Raw genomic sequence first — 14,676 nt, forward strand, 5'->3', positions numbered from 1 at the left:
AGACATCCCAGCACCTCAGACCCCCAGCCCTCCAGGCAGGAACAGCCTGGCCTCCATGCACTTCAGCTGAGTAGCTGTCTCAGAGCGGCTTCTTGGGCACCTCCCAATAGCTCCTAAAGCAACCCCTAAGACTCACTGGAAGCTGAAGTTTGAGGGGGTGAGACAGAAAGAGGAGGACCAGCCCCGAGCACTCTCCTCTTGTCCTTCCCTTCTCTCCCTATCCCCATCTCTTTTCCTTCTCCCTCTCTCCCCGCCCCTCCCCTCTTTCCCTCACTTTCCCTTGGCCCAGCAGCTCTAGTTTACATATTCTGATACAGATTTTCTCCCCCCACCGCCCCCACAACCACTGCCCCACACAAACCTTCCACAGTGGAACGCTCTGCTCCCTCCCTGAGCCCCTGCACCCAGACTGCCAGGATGTCCTCACATCCTCAGAGGGTGGACAGCCATGAGGGCTGAGGAGGAACGCGCGAGAAAGGGGACCGCAAACTACTGGATCCTTTCCAAAGCCAAGCTGAACAGAACAAGCATGACTCTGTGGGCCCTGTGACCCTGTGCGCCCTGCCCAGGTTACTTCAAGTTTTGCAATGTCCCCTGAGCACCAGAGTTCCCTGTGGAGCACAGCCAAGAAGGAGGACAGAAGTGATGACATCACCGTAGGATCTGGGAAAGATGGCCATGGGACACATGAAGGGATACAGGGGTGGGGCACATATGAAAGGAAGGACAGAGAGGAGCACGGGGAGGGGAGCACAAAGAGGGGAGCACAGAGAGGAGCACGGGGAGGGGAGCACAGAGAGACAGTAAGTCACCCTAGATTGACCCCCTCATGCAACAAGAGGCCACCTGGGAAGGTGAAGGTCAGCCTTCCTCTGGTCCACACTACCCATCTCCCTGGTCTCCCTGTGGTCACTAGGAGGGGACACCACGGGCCCTCTCGTTCGTTGAAGACTAGCTGTGTCACGCTGGCTCTGCGCCCCCAACCGTGGGTGTGAGGAAATTAGAATATCGGGGAGCCAGAGAGCCTCGCATGAGGCAACACACCCACACACCCAGACGTGAAGAAGGCCATAGCATACATATCCTCAGCCAAGTCATGACCCGCTGTGACTGCAATGACTGTGTCATCTCTGATGTCAGGGCTTGGGCTCCAGCTCTCAACGACAGGAAGGGCCTGAGGGATCAACCAAGGTTGCACAACTTCCCTCTAGTCACATCGGAGGCACCAGCAGAGCTGGGAGTGAAGCCGGGGCCCACTAACGGCCCCACTCTCCTGGTCTGCAGGTGGTCACTCCTTCCTTTACACAGAGGCGCAGAGAGGGCGTCCTTGGCCCGCTCTCCCCTAAACCGCCTTTCAGGGTCCGAACTCATTTGGCCGCTTTAGCAGAAAAACTCACGCGGGAATTGCAGATGAATTCGGGCTCCCAGAGAGGCAAGGGGGAGGAAACACACAGCCTTTCAGAAGGAAGGTGACAAACCTAGCCCAGGAGCCCTCCACCCTCCTGCAAAGCCCACAAGCTCGCCAGCAGGGACCGGAGCCCTCCCAGTCTCCTGCGGAGACAAGTGTTTCTCCTTTTGAAAAGCTCGCCAGTCCTTGTCCTCCGAGTGTTTGGAGTTGAGTCCATTATGAGCCGGCTCCTTTTGAGCGGAGATACATTCAGATCCAGATGCGGTCCCCTCAGAACAAAAGCCCCTCCAAGTTCTCTTCTCCAGGCCTACTGGCCTCCTTTGAGGAAGAATGGCTCTCCTAAGTGGAATTCATTCCCCCAGCCAAGAACCTGCCGTTCTGAATTTGTTAAATGCAGTTTAATAGCCTTTCTCCATTCCGTTTCAGATGGGGAGGGGGGGCGAGGTGGAAGTCGCCACAGATGGATTCAATAGATTGAATATGACTTCATGAAAAAGAGAAAGCTACATTCTTTGTATTTATTTGGATGTTTTTTCTCCCAACACCCAAGACACATACTCCAACAACACAAGTCTGAGAGGAAATACTGATTGCCAAGAGACCTCTCCAACGGCCCGGCCCGCTCTGTTTTGCCCATCCAAAAGCCAACCTTGCAGGAGGGAGGGAGGACCCATTCAACAAACACAAGGACAACTGCCTTAATGGCTCACGCCTGCAGTCCCAGCTCTCAGAAAATGGAGGACTGTGGCAAGTGGTGAGCTTCAAGCCAGCGTAAAAAGTGTGAGACCCTGTCAAAGGAAGAGTGAAGGGAGTTGGGGATACGGCTCAGTTGGTAGTGCTGGCCTGGCATGCACAAAGTTCCATCCGCAGGACTGTATAAACCAGGCATGGTAGGGCCTGTCATCCCAGCACCCAGAGCTGAAGGCAGGACAAAGATTTCGGGCACCAGCCTGGTATATAGGAGACTCCCTTAAGAGTGGGCAGCTAAAGGGGCCTGGAGAGACGGCTCAGCAATTAGAAGCACCGGCTGTTCTTCCAGAGGTCTTTAGTTCAGTTGCCAGCAATCACCTGGTGGCTCACGGCCATCTATAATGAGATCTGATGCCCTCTTCTGCATATGTGCAGACAGAGCCCTGTACACATAATAAATAAATAAAATAAAGTAGGAAGCTGGAGATATTTCTCACTGGAGTTAAAAGCACTGGCTGTTCTCCCAGAAAATTTGAGTTCAACTTCACAGCACCCACACGGCTGCTCGCAAATCTCTGAAACTCCAGCTCCAGGGGAGTCAATGCCTTCCTTTGCCCTCTCCGAGCACATGGTAATGTAGACAAAACACCTATACCCATAAAATAGAAATAAAAACTTTCTAAAAGAATGGTATTATCTTTCTTTAAAAAAAAATCTACATGGAGTGGGCTGGAGAGATGGCTTAGCGGTTAAGAGCATTGCCTGCTCTTCCAAAGGTCCTGAGTTCAATTCCCAGCAATCACATGGTGGCTCACAACCATCTGTAATGAAGTCTGGTGCCCTCTTCTGGCCTGCAGGCATACACAAAGACAGAATATTGTATACATAATAAATAAATATTTAAAAAAAAAACACAGTTTGATCTCTGTGAGTTTGAGGCCAAAAAAAAATATACATGGATTGTAAGTTGGTCCTAGTTTCATAGTTTATTTTTAAATAGAACCCTTAAAATAGGAGAACTATGGGTTCCTCGTTTGTTGATGCTCATGTGTACAGCTATCCAACAGGGATTTGTATGAGTATGGTCTAGAACTGCAGCCAGGAACCCTGTTCTCATTCTTTTTGCATACTCTTGGCACTAGGGAACTCACCACCTTCGAGGACAATCCTTCACGTGATGAGACAGAACTGACTAGTAGAATTGGTTCTCGCCTACACCTCCATTATCTTGGCGGATGCAAGGCAAAGTAACATAGATACTCCTGCCTCTGCCCCTCCGAGTCCTCATCCAAAGACAGTGTCCCGGTTCCTGTGTCTAGTCCCTCCCTGCTTCCTCAGACATATGACAAACATACCTTCCCAACTACTGACTCCCCCACTCATACTATACTTCCATAGATGCACCCTGGGGCCATATTAATTTGGAACAGCCCCCTTATGGCAAACCTTCAGTCAAAACCTGTCTCACGCCAGCCAGGTGGTTGTGGCACATGCCTTTAGTTCCAGCACTTGAGTTTGAGGTCCTCCTAATCTACAAAGTGAGTTCTAGGACAGCCAGAATTGCATAGGGTGACCCTGTCACATACACACACACACACACACACACACACACACACACACACACACGCACGCACACACACACAATCCTGGGGACTAATCCTGGATCTTCTGCATTTTAAATACACATGCCTTCTGTGCCTTGGCTACTTCTCCTAAAAGAAGCATGGCATGGGGGCTGGAGAGATGGCTCAGAGGTTAAGAGCATTGCCTTTGTGTGGGCTTTGTTTCTCTTTTAGACAGATTCAGTCTTTTAGACAGTAGCCTATGGTGGCCTTGAACTTGTCTGCCTCTGTCTCCAGAGTGCTGGAATTAAAGATGTGTGCCACACCTTTAAAAGGCCACTGCCTGGCCCCTATGGCTAACTAGTGGCTTAGCGCTGCACTCTGATCTTCAGGCAAGCTTTATTTGTTAGATCACACACAAAATATCACTGCAATTAACCATTAAATCATCTCTCCAGTGACCCGCCCCCCTCAGTTTTCCTTTCAGTGCTGGGGATTGAATTCGGGACTTTACACAAGCTATTGTTATACTTTTGTTTTGCTTGGCAATCCTAGGGTCCAGTGTGCCCCGGGCCTCGTTTATACCCCACAAATGCTCTGCCACGGAACTGCAACCCCGGCTCTCCTTTTCTAACTGTGAGACGCACTTCTCAGTTGCAGAAACTCAGGATCTCTGAAACCTCTCTGTTCTTATCCACTTGTAAGTAAGAAAAAAGCCACAAAGAGAGGAAACATTAGTTTGACAGGTGACAGGTCAGGGTGGGAGTCCCCATATCCCTTTCATGAAGCTGGGGGGGCTCCAGGACAGTAACTGAGAGCCTGCCTTTAGGTAGCACTAACCTCTGTTTCTGTATTTTAATCAATTGATAAGCCCTTCCTTGTCAATCTTTTCAATTGACCATTAGAAAATCTGCATTTGTCAGGCGACTCCATTGCTATCCTATCCGCTGGTACATGTACAATACAGCCTACCCCAGAGTCATTCTCCATGTTAAATAACTCTGAATTGCTTCTACATCCATAAGGGATTATTGATTAAAGACAACAAATAAAAACACATTAACCTATGCCTGGTGTGGTGGTGAATTGCCTGCAATCCCCACACTTGGGTAGTAGAGTTGGGAGGACTAGATGCTCGACTAAAGTATATCTGAGGACAGCCTGGGTTATGGCAGCTTTTGTCCCCACTTCCCACCACAAAAACAAACAAGCAAACAAAACACCACAAAACAAACAAGCAAACAAAACAAAAGCAACAAGGGCTGCCGAGATAGCCCCGCAGGTAAAAGTGTTTGCTGTGCCAACCTAATACCCTGAGTTTGATCTCTGGGTGCCTTGGCAGGAAAAAAAATCAATTCCTGAGATCTATCCTCCGACCACCATACCTGCGCTATGGCATGTGTGCTCCTGCACCAACACAGACACAAGTACCCAATAAAAATAAAATCAAATGTGTGTGTGTGTGTGTGTGTCAAGACGACTCGACTGGTAAAGGCACTTGCCACCGCTAACTCCCAAAAGTTGTCCTCTGACCTCATACGCACACTCACAGCCATGTGCATGTGTGTACTGTGCACGCATGCACGCAGATAAATAAAGTATGATTTTTATTATTATTTAAAGGACTCAAGATACAGCTTAATGGTGGTGTATATACGCCTGGCCTATGAGGGGCCCTGGTTTCAAGACACATGACCCCCAAAGCCACCAAAGAAAACTAGGTTTACTTCTATGCAAAACGCAACGTTTTTCTACTGTTTGAGAAGGAAAACAGAAATCTATATTCTAAGTCAAATAACCAATAGCTATCGGAAGAAAATCTTTGAAAACTCTCACAAAGAGCTAATTTCCTTGTCTCTAAAGGGCTCTGGGACTTGACGAGCACCAATGACCCGGCTGGACACCAGACAAAAGCCACTGGGCCCAGGCACACTACAAGCCAGCCTCAAGCAGGTGATGAAGAGCCGGGAAAGAAGTTGGCTCACAATGAAAGACTATTTCTCAACAACCAGCTCAGCAAACTCCAGAAGGTCTGGCTGGACCTGGTGACACAGGCCCGTGCTCCCAGCTACTCAGAGACTCCAGCAGAGGCCGGAAGATTGGAATTTCAAAGCCAGCTAGGGCTACAGAGCAAGCTCAAGGCCCTGCCTGGGCAACTTAGTGAGACCCTGTCTCAAAATAAAAAGGAACAAGAAATGGGGAGCCGGGGATGTGATAGAGGGCTTTCCTCCCACACACAGAGCCCTGGGTCTGATTCCTCATTCTGAAGGGGAAAAAGAAAAAGAAAAAAAAATCCAAGGTGGCCCGTGGGCTGGCCCGTCTGTGTTTATGTGACAAAGGCCATCATCACTGCTACTGCTGGGAAACATTGTTACAGTGTCCATAAAGACTATGTTAGTAATGTTTTCCTTAGAGAAAAGCCAGGCTGAGGCATAGCTGTAGAGTGATCACTTAGATTTATGTGGGGTTCTATCCCTAGCATTGACTAAGAATGTTTTGTTTTTAAAATTTATTCATTTATATTATGTATACAAGGTTCTGCCTGCATATATGCCTACGGGCCAGAAGAGGGCACCAGATCTCATTACAGATGGCTGTGAGCCACCATGTGATTGCCAGGAATTGAACTCAGGATCTCTGAAAGAGCAACCAGTATTCTTAACTGCTGAGCCATCTCTCCAATCCTACCAAAAAAAAAAAGGTTTTAATGAATAAAGGGGTATTTGCATATATTCTTTGTTTGGAGAAGTTGCCTTCTCCCAAATTCTGACATCAAGATCCTGGAACCCCTCCCTCCCCCTGTACCTCCAACTGTGACCTAATTTGGAAGCAGGACCTCCGAGAAGTAGGCTGGGCCCCTGATTTAACATGCCTAGTGTTTCATAAACAAAACAAAACAAAAAGACCAAACTGGGTTGTGATGAGCCTGTTCTACAAAGTTGAGTTCCAGGACAGCTGGACACAGAGAAACCTTGTCTTGAAAAACCAAAAAGAAAAGGAAGGAAGGAAGGAAGGAAGGAAGGAAGGAAGGAAGGAAGGAAGGAAGGAAGGAAGGAAAGAGTGGAGGCTGGGAATGTGGGTCCAAGTTAGACCTTAAGTTCAAATCTTAATACTGCACAAATATGAAAGAAGTCAGGGTCATGCATCCTACAGAGTTAAATTTTGTAGTGTTGAGGACATTTGCACATGCTAGACAAGTGCTCTACCACCATTTAATAAAACTATTTTATTTTTTAAGATTTATTTTTAACTATATGTCTTGTGGGGGTATGTGCACACGAATGCAGGTTTCCCCAGAGGCCAGAAGAATGCAGGAGTTACAGGAAGTGGTGAGTGCTCTACCGGAGCAGTGGGCACTCGTACCCATTGAACCATCTTTCTAGTCTGTTTCTTTGGTGTCCTGGTTAGTTTTATGTTAGCCTGGCAGGAGCTAGAGTCGTCAGAGAGGAGGGAGCCTCACTAGAGAAAACGCCTCCATGAGCTCCGGTTGCAGGCAAGCATCACACAGACACTGGCAGAGCCTGAAGAGCTGCAGTAACAACTAGACAGACATCCGCAGCAGATCCGCTGCGAGACCTTTGGAAGAAGCCAGTTCCAGATGCCTTGGGCATCAAAACTCCCAAACAGTAAACAGAAGCATCATTTCTATGGTCCAGACTACCTAGATGCCAGTCTTCCTCTGCCCCAGCAGCCCAGAAAGCCAAGACGCCTTCTGCCATTTGCATCAGAAGCTACTTATGCTACAATAAGTGGTAGGGCCTATGGGGGGAAGAGGGGTTGCTGAGACCCTGGCCCCGTCTGTCTCTCTCTGCTCCTCAGCTGCCGTGAGGAGAGCAACTTCTACCCTGTGTTCATGCCTCATGCTCACACTCTTTGATGGTTAATTTTGGTTGTCAATTTGACTGGCTATGGAATCAACTAAAATACAAGCTTCCAGACATTTCTACAATGGGTTTTCTTGATCAGATTGTCTGAAGAGGGAAGACTAACCCTGAATATGAGTGGTACCTTCTAGTCCCTGGACCAAAGGACGTGGACGAAAGAAACTATATTTTGCCGGTTTGGCTTCACTCTAGCCGCCAAGTCCACCTATACTGCTCCTTGTCACTCCTTGGCTGCTATCAGAGCCAACTTCTTCAGGTTTCCAGCTTAGCCTGAGGACCAGCTGCTCTCCAGCAATCCTCCAAGCCTTCAGCACCAGGCTGGGACCACCAAGACATCCAGCCCTATGGACTGAACCACTCCAGGAATCTCCGGCATGCCTGAGATGAGCCAGCTTGTCGGGAAGAGAGATGGGCTGCCAGACTCCACCACCCTGGGGCTTGTGTCAAGGCATACGGCATGGAAGGAGAATGGGGCAGGTACTGGTCAGAGTTTTCTAAAGACCAATAGAATGCATACATCTGTATATATTAGAAGAGCATTTATGAGGCTGGAGAGACAGCTCAGCGGTTAAGAGCGCTGGTTGCTCTTCCAGAGGACCTGGGATCAATTCCCAGCATCCATATGGCAGCTTACACCTGTCTATAACTCCAGTTCCATATCTTCTGACACCCTCACACAGACACACATGCAAGAAAACACCAATGCACGTAAAGTAAAAGTAAATAAATCTGGGGGCTGGAGAGATGGCTCAGAGGTTAAGAGCACTGACTGCTCTTCCAGAGGTCCTGAGTTCAATTCCCAGAAACCACATGGTGGCTTACAGCCATTTATAATGAGACCTGGCGCCCCCTTCTGGCTTGCAGGCACATTATTGTATACATAATAAATAAATAAATAAATAAATAAATAAATAAATAAATAAATAAATAAATATATTTTAAAAAAGTAAATAAATCTTTAAAAACAAAGAGAAGATTCATTAGATTGGCCTATATGGTGTGGTCCAGGTAGCCCAACAATGGCTGCCACAATGAATGTGGATCTGCCCATCACACTCGTTGCGCTCTGGGGCCTTTGCTCAAGACCAGAAATAGCCTAGAACGCACCACATTGCCAGAGGAAGCAGGGTTAGCCTCATCTACAGTGTTGGTCAGCTGAGACAGGGGAACCTGGACTGCATAGAAGTACCTCAGTGGTATGCTTCCAAATAAGAGCAGTCAAGTGCTGCCAGGCTGGGTAGAGAGCCTCCTTAGTGACTGATAAGCATGTAAAAAAGTCAAGCAAGATCATGTCCTGCGTGCTTGCAAACCTAACTCTGGTAAGCAGAGACAGGAAGATCCTAGCAGTTAGCCTAATTAGCCTACTCAAAAGCCCTGGGTGCCAGTAAGTGACCTTCTCTCTTTTTGTTTTTTGTTTCTTTTCTGTTTTGTTTGTTTTGTTTTGTTTTGTTTTTCAAGACAAGGTTTCTCTGAAGCTTTGGATCCTGGCCTGGAACTAGCTCATGTAGACCAGGGTGGCCTCGAACTCACAGAGATCCACCTGCCTCTGCCTCCCAAGTGCTGGGATTAAAGGCGTGCCCTACCACCACTCTGCCGAGTGACCCTCTCTCAAAAACAAGTAGAATGACTCCTACAGAGAGCCACGCAAGGTCCATCCTCTGATGTGCACATGTATATACATGTGTGTACATATGTGCACGCACACAGATGTGCACATAGTTTGGGTGACTATTGCTTGCTATGATCAAACACCATGACCTAAAGAAAGTCGGCGAGGAAAGGGTTTCTTCGGCTTACACTTCCTCATCCATCGCTGAAGGAAGCCAGGACAGGAACTCAAAAGGGTGAGGACCTGGAGACAGGAGTGATGCCAAGGTCATGGAGGAGAGCTGCTGCTCAGCCTGTTAACTTATAGAACCAAAGATCACCCCCCCACCCTCCCCTCTCTTTCCCTCCCCTTCCCAATCAATCACTAATTAACAAAATACTCTACAGGCTTGCCTACAGCTGGAGCTCATGGAGGCGTTTTCTCTAGTGAGGCTCCCTCCTCTCTGACGACTCTAGCTCCTGCCAGGCTAACATAAAACTAACCAGGACACCAAAGAAACAGACTAGAAAGATGGTTCAATGGGTATGAGTGCCCACTACTCCAGTAGAGCACTCACCACTTCCTGTAACTCCTGCCTTTTTCTGGCCTCTGGGGAAACCTGCACTCGTGCGCACATACCCACACACAGACACAGAGTTAAAAATAAATCTTTTTTGTTGTTTTGTTGTGTTTTGCTTTGCTTTGCTTTCCGAGGCACAGCCTCTCTGTGTAACAGCCCTAGCTTTCCTGGAACTCTCTCTGTAGACCAGGCTGGCCTCGAACTCACAGAGATCTGCCTGCCTCTGCCTCTGCTTTCCAAGTGCTGGGATTCAAGGCGTGTGCCACCACCTGGCCAAAAATAAATCTTAAAAAATAAAATAGTTTGGGGTATGGCCTAGTGGTAGAGCATTTGTCTAGCATGTGCCAACGTCCTCAACACTACAAAATTTAAAAACTGAAATAAAATAGAAGCAGACGCTCATGCCAGCACGGGGTGGGGGGTGGGGCAAAACAGGAGAATTGCCATGAGTTCGAGAGCAGCCTGGGATACAGAGACACTGCCTGAAACAACAACAACAGAACTAAGAAGGACTGGTCTGTGTGTGCTCCACACATCCTGAGTCCGGCTCCCTCCCCAGTCCCCAGCCCGAACAGAAGGGCATGCTTTCAGGACACTGGGCACAGGGCACCTGCACTGTTAATGCTTCACCTGCTTAGAAACTTTCGCAGAGAACACTGAGCTGTCTCTAGTGCTTCCAAATGGCACCCGACTGGGAAATGCAGCAGCCGTGTTTGTTTTTCATCTTTGGGAAATCACAGCCGCTCTAAGCCACGTGGGTAATTTAAGGAAGCTGCAGCTTCTCTCTGTCTTTTCATCTAGAAACAACAGGAGCAGATCACAGTACGGAAACACACATGCAGGAATCCCAGAACTGCGTCTAAAGAGCAAGACATCACAGTTAAACTCTTAGGTGTATGGCTACGATCATTCATGAGAATCTCAGAACTCAGTTCCCTAATCACATGTGGCCGGTTAGTCCCTTGTCTAGATGCCCTGCTTGTCCCTGTAAAAGTCATTTAAAGTCTGGTAAGCAGTGAACTTCACTTACTAAACAGAAAACAATCCAAGGTGGTCTTTGGGCTGGTGGGGTGGCTCAGTGGGCAGAAGTTCCTGCCACCAGGCCTAAAGAGCTGAGAGTGATTCCCAGGACTTGTGTGGAAGGAGAACTGACTCCCACATGCTGACATCTGACCTCCACATGCATTCCTGCCATGGTGCCAGCTCACAAGTGGGGAGAGAGAGAGAGAGAGAGAGAGAGAGAGAGAGAGAGAGAGAGAGAGAGAGAGAGAGAGAGAGATTGCTGACTTTCACATGAAGAGTTGAGTCTTGGCTGAATGTCTGACACAACAGGATGAGGGGTTTCTTCAACATTTTTAAGAGTTAATTAATGTTTGATTTTATAGCCATCTTACTGAGGACCCCATTTTGCATACGCACATAGTACAAGGGGGCAGAGGTGTGTTTGGGGCCATTTCAGAAAGTGTTGGGTGTTGCGGGGGTATTTGTTCACACTGCTGGAAGATGTCTCTAGGCTGAATGGCCAATGGCTAGGCAGGAGAGAAGAGAAGGTACTTCCGGGCAGAGAGAAGAATTTAGGGTTAGAATCTGGTGCAAGAGAAGACATGCGGGGGGGGGGGGGGGGGGATAATGGTAAAGTGGGGAGGTGCACGTATTTAATCCCAGCACTCAGGAGACAAGGCAGGCGGATCTCTGTAAGTTCAAGGCTAGCCTGGTCTACAAAGTGAGTTCCAGGACAGCCAGGGCTGTTACACAGAGAAACCCTGTCTCAAAAAAAAAAAAAAAAAAAAGAAAGAAAGAAAAGAAAAAATACAGAATATGCAGGAGAGGTGAATAAACTAAACTAAAATAAGCCACATGGTAGAACATAGATTAATAGCAGCAGGTTAATTTAAGTTAAAAGAGCTAGTTGGGAATAAGCCTAAGCTAAAGGTCAAACTTTCATAATTAATAATAAGCCTCCATGCTATTATTTGGGGACTGGTGGTCCAAGGAAAATCCACCAAGAAAGACCTACTACAGTTGGGAATTCTGTCCTAACCCCAAACCAGGATCCATTTAACAACTTTTTGTAAAACTTGAGTCAACAACCCAAGAAGCAATTTAAATGAATTATGATTTTTGAGATACAATCTCAATGTATATTCCTGGCCTGGAACTCACTAGGTAGGCCAGACTGGCCTTGAACCCAGAGATCTTCCTGCCTCTGTGTCTGTCTTCAAACCGCGGTCTTTCAGATGAGACATCCTAGCGCAACCCGAAGGCAGCCTGTCTTGATGCGTGATTGCTGGGCCAAGATGATAACAAAATGTTCTTTGTCTTCCGTAACAAAGCCGCCATGTTTCTATGGGAGTGAAATGCTTGCCCCACGGTAAGAACACTGTGTCCATTGTACCCAGCACTCTTGAACGTGAGCAGGAGCACTGCGGGAAGAGCTCACTGGGGTGCTGAGATGGCATGCGACATGCAAAGTGCGGGTACCGGTGCAGTGCCGTGAGCTCAGGTCAGAGCCAGGGTGATGCTGGATTAAGAAGCCAGGCTCCAGACCTCTCTGTCGGAGGCTCTAGAAGCTCTGAACTTCAGCTCTCCTAAGTGAGGAAGGACTCATCAGCCCTTCCCATGCCACAGTCCCGTGACCCCTTCCTGACCCCTGTAACTGTTCCTTTACTCAGCACCTGGAGACGAAGGCCACAGCAGACCCTGCGTCTCCACTGCCACCTGAATGAGAAGAAGAGCCAGCATAAGGGGATAGGGTAAAATGCAAACGGGACACTTGGGACCTTGAGTAACTCTGCAATCGCCTTGCTGCGTGACCTTTGGTTAATCATCGGCTTCTCTGGACTTCTGCTTCCTTATTTGGAAAAATGAAAGAAATTGTTGTGATCCTCCTGTTGGAAAAAAACGCAAAAGAAAAGAAGAAAAATGTGTAGTGATGGTTTCTCTGGGGATGCAGAGAAATTCAAGGAATAGCAATTAGTGGATGGGGGACTGAGATGTCAGTGAATTGGTAGAGTGCTGGCCTACCATGCACAAAGCTCTTGGGTTCAATTCCCAGCATAAAAAAAAACAAGCTGAGGGGGCTGGAGAGATGGCTCAGTGGTTAAGAACATTGCCTGCTCCTCCAAAGGTCCTGAGTTCAATTCCCAGCAACCACATGGTGGCTCACAACCATCTATAATGAGATCTGGTGCCCTCTTCTAGCATACAAACATACATGGAAAGAATGTTGTATACATAATAAATAAATAAATCTTTAAAAAAAAAAAAAAAAAAAAAAAAAAAAAAAAAACATAAAAAAAAAAAAAAAAAAAAAAAACAAGCTGAGTGGCCCAGGCATGTAATCCCAGTGAGGGAGGCAGAAGGGTCAAAAGTTCAAGGTTATCTTCACCTACATAAAAATTTTGAGGCCAGCCTTGGCTACATGAGAAACTGTCTCAAAAACAAGCAACAACAACAACAACAAGAATATAATAAATTGGAAAGGAGGGGGGCTTGCTAACAGCTGCAAACCCCTAAGTGAGTCTCATGACTTCTCGTTCGACCAAGTGCCTAACAGCCCAGGCAGAATGGCACCACCAGCTTGCTGCCCTCTACCAAGTACCTGTTGTCCTATTTCCAAAACAGACCTCATAGTTTGTAAGATTTTATCTGAAACTCTATTTAGGAAATGATTAGATACTTAATAGTTATTAAATAATTACTTGTCATTAGAAGGATTTGTAGCCAAGCAGTGGTAGCACACACCTTTAATCCCAGCACTCAGGAGGCAGAGGCAGGTGGATCTCTGTGAGTTCAAGGCCAGTCTGGTCTACAGAGCAAGTTCTAGGACAGCTAGGGTTATTGCAAAGAGAAACCCTGTCTTGAAATACCAAAAAAAAAAAAGTGTTTCTAAACTGTAAATAACAGTATTTACAGGCAGATATCACCTAAAAGCCTAGAAGCATGATAGCTTCAGGTAAAGCTTGATTCAGCAGCTTACGTGAAGGACCTGTGCTTTTTGACTGTCTACTTCACCCCCTGTGATGATTCCAAGGAAGTTTCAGGCAAGCATCATTGGCTTTTCTCATTCATCATGAGCAGAAAGCATCTCATTTCCTAGTTTAAAAAAAAAAAAAAAAAAAAAAAAAAAAAAAAAACAAGAATTGAGACAGAGACACACTGAGTAATTCTAGCTCATCTAAGTTGGGTCTGCGTCTTCTCTGAACCAGTGGCTATACCTGCAGGGTGAGATTTTTCTAACTTGCTTATACTGACCAAGTCACACTGCTAGGAAACCCCCTCTTAGGCGGGATGTGGGCAAAGGGTGCCACAGAGGCAAACACTGGCAGCCTTATTGGCCAGATGGCTTCTGACCTGAAGACTCACACGTCGGTGAACCCCAGGACTTGTGGGGTGCTGCAATAATGACATTTATCTGAGAGTGACCATGAACAAGACCGGTGAGCTGATGTCAGTACAAGAGGCCACCAGATCATATAAGATGATCACATATGGCCTTGTGACCTGTCCCTCCTGGTCCCGCTGGGTTTCCTGTGGTTTTCCTTACAGACATTAACTGAAGCCCCACTGGAGCCCTGAGCTCCCTTCCAGCTTTGGGGCCCCAGGCAGTGCATAGCCTTTTCAGACAGGAAATCTATCAGCCGGGCTTGGAAAGAGGGGGCAGCAGAGTGGGCATTGCAAAACATCTTGAGAGCTACTAGAGCTCCCTCCCACACCAGCTCTCCAGGGATGGGACTTGGCCAACAGAGAAGAGAGGGCAGTGCCTAGCTGGTCATTCCGCAAGGAAGTCTCCAGATAGCCAGATCTCTCCGCAGCAGGGCAACTCAGCCAGACCCCCTACTAACTGCCCTTGGGAGGACCACCTGTCTTCTAGAAGCTTCCTGTATATCACCAGGGAATTCAGCTGCTAGTTAGGGTCCCAACCCTGCTGTGTACACTCGGGACTCCCACAGTCCTCTCTGAGC

Source organism: Alexandromys fortis, unplaced genomic scaffold, assembly GCF_014885135.2.
Source record: "Alexandromys fortis isolate MF-2015 unplaced genomic scaffold, M_Fortis_MF-2015_v1.1 scaffold_26, whole genome shotgun sequence".
Taxonomy (NCBI): Eukaryota; Metazoa; Chordata; class Mammalia; order Rodentia; family Cricetidae; genus Alexandromys; species Alexandromys fortis.